This window comes from Tupaia chinensis, unplaced genomic scaffold, assembly GCF_000334495.1.
Source record: "Tupaia chinensis unplaced genomic scaffold, TupChi_1.0 Scaffold147458_1, whole genome shotgun sequence".
Lineage (NCBI taxonomy): Eukaryota > Metazoa > Chordata > Mammalia > Scandentia > Tupaiidae > Tupaia > Tupaia belangeri.
In genome coordinates this window covers 1,674,514-1,680,254 of record NW_006207309.1, presented here as the reverse complement: position 1 = coordinate 1,680,254, position 5,741 = coordinate 1,674,514, and the positions used below count along the sequence as shown (strand labels likewise).

Sequence of the window (5,741 nt, the reverse complement as noted above, 5' to 3'; positions counted from 1 at the left end):
TGTAAATGTCCTTAGTGTACATGGATCTTGTTCATAGGTATTCTTTTTCTCGCATGTGTAATGAACCGGGGTAGTAGGGAGCACAGGAAGCATATGTTCTTAAGGCTTCCAGGGAAAACTGACTTGGAAATCCCTCTATTTTATAAAGGTGATAACAGGAATGGAGCGGAGCTATTAAATGGACAATGGACAATAGTGCTAACTGAGTTGCATTGGGATGGGCATCAAGGAGACCTGAATTCCAATTCTTGCTCTGCAACTAAGGAGTTGCACAACCTTTGAGAGTTATGGACTTTTCTGCACCCAATGTCCCCTCTATCAGATCCATCCCCTTTTAAATGGATGGTTCTCAACCTTTCTTTCATTTCCAGCCCATGAGAGACAAATGACATTCTTCGCTGCAGATTCAATGCTTGTGTCACCCTCTAAATGCATATCTTCATGATCAGAGAAACTTCTCTAGTAACGAACTATAGAAATGATCCCTGAAAGTATAGTCTTTAAATGCATATCTTGAAATGTAATCCCAAATATGATGCAATTAGGAGGTGGGGCCTTCAGTAGGTGATTAGGTCACAAGATTCCAAGCCTGTGTATACTCACTCAGTGTGTTCAGAGAGGCCACAGGGATGAGCCCAGGACCTTTCCCAGGTGGGCAATAATGGGTAGTCGTAATCCTGCTGTGTCTCCAGCCTGGCTACCCCATCTTTCTTCTTACTCTCACTTCTCCAGTCAACATACCCTGATCTAGGAAACTGCTTTCCAATGAAAGTAGATTTGAACAAATCACCAAGAATGCTATCCTCCCATGAAGAAAAACTGAAGCCACATTAGTTCACAATTTTTCTCATGTGAGGAAAATGTTTTTGATCAGACATACCTTGTCATTGGTCTAGTACATCTTGTCTACTACCTGAAGATACCCAGCCCTCCAATAGCTGTTAAAACTTGATCCACTAGAAAGGAGATGTGTTTTGGTCACAGAATGTATTTAAACTTTAAATGTCCCACTCTATTTTATGGTGCTGTGCCCCAAGTCACTCTTTAATTTTAAATAAGCTAGGATTTTTGAACACCTTTCCTATATAAAGTTTTGGAAGCGTGTAAGGCCAAAATGTGGGAAGTGCTAAGAACTACAGGTATTAGAAGAGCAAGATGACCATGACCACACATTTGGTCTAAACATCAAAAATTTGGAATTTATATCAATCTCATGTAGTTCAAAATAGAAGGTTCAACAGAAGTCATAACATTTCTTATATCCTTAACTGTGTCTTCTACCAGGAAGGTGAACAAAGGTATAATATATTTCAATCATGAAGTAGCCAGGCCTGAAGACTGCAGGCTTTTCAAATAAGATCCGAACCTAAGAATTCAGGCTTGTAATACGTAAAGAGGTACCTTGGATAATACTTACATTGCAAAAATAATTTACAGCTGAAAACAGGAGAAGATGACATTAAAAATATATATTTTGGCTCTGTATAGTTCTTATGAATTAGTGTTTGGTTTGATTTCTGAAAAGTAGTTAGGATTTGGGGGACTGTGGGGAAAGCAGGGTGTTTCCATAAAAAAAAATCAGCAAAACACTGTAATCAGAAAGGAGAGAGACTCTTTGTAAAAGAGTTTGTTGATTGGTTTGGCCAGGATGGAGGGGTCTAGCTGAGGTGTTATAATCCTTCTTCCTCCACAAAGAAAAGTCTAATTAAAAACTTGATCTTTTTTTTGGAAAGATTTTTGCTATAGTGGATATACACTTGCCAGGGCATGCACACACATGCACCCGGCAGGAGTTTTAAGCTGCTAGGTCCAGGACTTGAACCTCAGTTGACTGCATGGGAGTCCAGCGATGGCTTGTAATACGTAAAGAGGTACCTTGGATAATACTTACATTGCAAAAATAATTTACAGCTGAAAACAGGAGAAGATGACATTAAAAATATATATTTTGGCTCTGTATAGTTCTTATGAATTAGTGTTTGGTTTGATTTCTGAAAAGTAGTTAGGATTTGGGGGACTGTGGGGAAAGCAGGGTGTTTCCATAAAAAAACATCAGCAAAACACTGTAATCAGAAAGGAGAGAGACTCTTTGTAAAAGAGTTTGTTGATTGGTTTGGCCAGGATGGAGGGGTCTAGCTGAGGTGTTATAATCCTTCTTCCTCCACAAAGAAAAGTCTAATTAAAAACTTGATCTTTTTTTTGGAAAGATTTTTGCTATAGTGGATATACACTTGCCAGGGCATGCACACACATGCACCCGGCAGGAGTTTTAAGCTGCTAGGTCCAGGACTTGAACCTCAGTTGACTGCATGGGAGTCCAGCGATATAACCATTATGCCGTCTGCTGGTCCCTAAAAACTTGATCTTTATGGACTCTTATATATTAGTGGAAGAGATCAACTTTATTAGGCAGGCAATACATTTTTTGATTAAGAGAATGCTGACTTATTGCTAGACCAAAAATGCTGAGTTAACAGCTGTACTGAGTTTTTCATATATTAAGTCATATCAAAATACTTTTTGTTTGAAAACTGGTAGAGATGTTGTAGTTCTTTTCTTTTTTTGGAGAGGTTTTCACTATAGGGTGTGTGCGCTCACCAGAGAGAGAGAGACAGAGAGATAGAAAGTGAGAAATCACCCCCTAGGGTGGACAGTCATGCCGCAATCCCTTCCCCTCCATTCTCTGGGGATCTGAGTTTAAGCCACCAGGTCCTGGACTTGAACCATAGTTGACTACACGGGAGTCCAGCGACATAGCCATTACGCTAACTGCTGGTCCCGAGATGTTGTAGTTCTTCCGCTCCCAAAGAGTACTTGCAACTTGGTTTATATAGCAACAAGTAAATCCACAAAAAATAACGTTAAGAAGAATAAAATGTATTGGGGCTAAATAGTGGTACAATGGTAAAATGCCATGCTCTGTGAGGTTGACCCACATGGGAAAGTTACTGGTTCACAGCCAGTGACCTCTCTGAGTACCAGACACATGTGTGCCCAGGATCCAGGTTGGCTAAAGCTAGGGTGGATCAGAGCATCAAGACCCTATTTGGGGTGCTGTATGTCTCTATGTCTCTCCCTCTCTCTCTCTCTCATGGAATTAAAACAAAAGGAATAAAGGTATGAAAATAAGGAGGCAGATGTAGCAAGAAGAAAAAATATGGTTTCTATCACTAGAAGACTCTTATTTAGCTCTTCTTATGGAGTTGTTAAGCATGGAGAAACAAGGAGCAAATTCCAGCCTTGAGCATCATAAGAGATATTCCCTGGGCAGCATCTATACCTATGCACTTTAGTTCCTCCCACTGTCACTCAGTGCACCTCTTCAAAGGAAAACAAAATGAAAAAAGCACCATTTTTAGCTATGCAGCTCTCTTTCAGTTGAGTCACCCTGTTGCCAAAAACGCTCTCTTGCTCTTTTAGGAATTTTAATGTTTTCTTTTTCAGCCCTTTTTACTGGTAGAAGAGATAAGATTTCAAGCTAATTGAATACGTGCAGCATAACTAAGTTATAGCCTCCCTTGTTTAAATCTGTGGAGCTGAAAATACTGGGATTTTTTTAGCCCTTCTGACAACATGAAGAAAGAGGATTAGTCACTAAACAGAACTGCTAAAAGAGAGGGAAAATCTAGCAAACTAAATCAGTAATCCCTTACTGATTTTCTTAAATGATAAATTAATGAATTTTAAAATCACCACCCAATTGCTATGGTATGGGCTATTTCATGGAAAATGGCCCAGAACTTGAACACCTGGATAACGACAACCCTTGGTTAAGTCATTGACTTTGGGAGGATAGGGAGGAGGTGAGCATAAACTCAGGCATTTGCCTTTACTTCTTTAAATAACAAGGCTTAGTAAAATGAGGAAAATGACCTCTCATGACCAGCTATGAGAGGCTTGGTTAAGAATCAAAGATAATTTAAGAGAGGTCAATAAGTGGCATGGTGATTAAGGTGCTGGATTCCTCACAGCTCACCCCATAGTTCAAGTCCCAGACCCAGTGGTTTAAAAATCATGCCGGGCACATGTACATGCATTTTCAATATCCCAAGAGGAGAATGGAGAAGAAGGAACTACAGCAAGGCCATTCCCTTCCCAGCCCCCGGAAGTGATTTCTCACTTTCCCTCTCTCTCTGCTGTCTCTCTGGTGAGCACACATGACCTATGGCAAAAGTCTTAAAAAAAAAAAAAAAGGGATTTTGATTTTCTTGCAAATGCTGAAGAAATGATTTTTCATGATCCTGTTTTAATATGTAGTGTCAAGACTCAGATAGATGTATAACATAAGTACACACAAACACTTAAAATACTGTGTGTCTTTGTTGTAAGACTCTGAATAGTAGGAAGGAACTCTAATTTGTTTACATAGATCACCTTGTTACATAGATCCCCCTTCTCTCAACAGAGAGAAAGAATCTGGAGATAACTGTGTTTGTAGATTGGTACTTTTAAACTCTTATAATTTATGGAACAGAGGAGATAAGTGGAAGTGTGACAGGTTACACAGAAGCAGTGGCCATGAAGAATATACAGAGAGCTGACCTTGTAGCCTAGAGATTAAGGAAATTGGATCACATAGTTGATGCACAGTTTGAATCCTGGCCCTGGAGTCTTAAAAAACATGCTGGATGGGATCAGCAGGCAGTGTAATGGTTATGTCGCTGGACTACCGTGATTTGAGATCGGGATATGGCAGAGTGGGGCCTAACGCAGGACATTTGGAGAAGGGATACAAAAGTAGAGCATTGGTGGGATGGGGAGGTGTGGTGTTATCTGTTAAAGATATTTTGATCAACGGGTCTGGGGAGAAATGTGCACATATCGAAATGGTCTCACTGTAATTCAAACAATATGATTGAAAGTATATACAAAAAAAACCAAATAATAAATAATGTGGAAAAAAAAAGCAGCTTAAAACTCACACCAGGCATGTGTGCATGTGTGCATGTGTGCCCAAGATCCCAAGAAGAGAATGGAGGAGAAGAGGTTGTGGCATGGCTATCCCACCTGGGGGGGTATTTCTCACTTTCTGTCTCTCTGTTTCTCCAGCAAGCACATGTGCCCTATAGCAAAAATCTAAGCACATGTGCCCCTATAGCAAAAATCTCTCTTTGAAAAAAAAGAAAAGAAAAGAAAAACATGCTGGGTGTGTGTGCCTGTGTGACCAAGAAGCCAACAGGAATGGTAAATAGAGGAGATGGAATTACGGCACCTAGTTGAGGGAGACATTTCCCACTTCCTTCTTCTCTCTGTCTCTGGTGACTGCATCCATCCACTAACAAAATTTAAAAAATAATAAAGGATATGCTTGTCAAAGTTTTTAAGGTAGCCCTGTCAGGAGCATTCTTTCTGGGAAGACCAAATTATTATAGAGCATGATTACAGAATATTCTTTAAAATCCAAATAGATTTTAAATGGAACCAGTGACTTACTAAATATGCACTTATCAATATGCACAGATGAATTCTATGTTCTCATAGGAAAACAGGAAGACCAAGAATTTCCAAAAGCAGTGCCAGGTTTCCAGTTGGTTAGTGTCAGGCTGACATCGAACTTACTGCAACAGCAGTGATTGAGAAATCATTCCAGAAAAACAAAATGAGAAAAAAATTAAAGACTTTAAAGAAGTAACTGAGGGAACCAGCAGTTAGCGTAATGGCTATGTCGCTGGACTCCCACAGAGTCGACTGCTGTTCGCGTCCCAGACCCGGTGGCTTAAAACTCACACCGGGTGTGTGTG

General features: G+C 40.0%; 1 pseudogene; it reads right to left on the bottom strand.

Annotated features, from left to right (window-relative positions):
- Window positions 1–313: 313 nt before the first annotated feature.
- LOC114006395 (uncharacterized) lies at window positions 314–501 on the bottom strand (annotated as a pseudogene).
- Between the last annotated feature and the right edge of the window lie 5,240 nt (window positions 502–5,741).